The sequence below is a fragment of the Tamandua tetradactyla genome (genome assembly GCF_023851605.1).
Source record: "Tamandua tetradactyla isolate mTamTet1 chromosome 15 unlocalized genomic scaffold, mTamTet1.pri SUPER_15_unloc_2, whole genome shotgun sequence".
NCBI lineage: Eukaryota > Metazoa > Chordata > Mammalia > Pilosa > Myrmecophagidae > Tamandua > Tamandua tetradactyla.
Window position 1 is genome coordinate 70,655 of NW_027518245.1, and position 607 is coordinate 71,261.

The window sequence follows — 607 nt, forward strand, 5'->3', positions numbered from 1 at the left end:
CTGGTCTTCTCCTTACCCACTCTCATGGGGCCACAGTGCCCTCTGCTGGTCACCTGGATTCTACCTACCTTGGGGATGGGCTTTTTATGAACCTTATGCCAGTCAAATTCTCCCCAGGTAGGCTCCCAAATCTACACATCTCAAACCTCTGCCTCCCACCAAAGCAAAATCTGGTGGTGAGAGCAATGATATTTCCAATTACATTTGGGGTTTGACTCACTGCATTGATTCTACTGAAGCAGGGCCATGGAAGCTACTCAAGAAGACTAATTGCAAGATATAGTTATTTATAATTCTAACTATAAATATGCAAACACTGATCAAACTATGACATACTGAACCGCTAAATACTCAGAAAGATTTTATTATTGACTGATACCAATTAAAACAGACAATGGAGACAAAGTAGCCTATTTATTTTTAGACTAAATTTCACATCATAGTTAAAAGTAGTTAAAATCCTTATATAAGCAGTTGTGAAAATAATAAAGCAAAGAATTAATATTCAAATCATATTATTGTCTGGTTTCTGAATTATTCAAGGTAACAGAACCAGGTTTTCCTAAGGATGAAATTCAGTAGGTAGTAATGTTAAATTTGTCTTTTC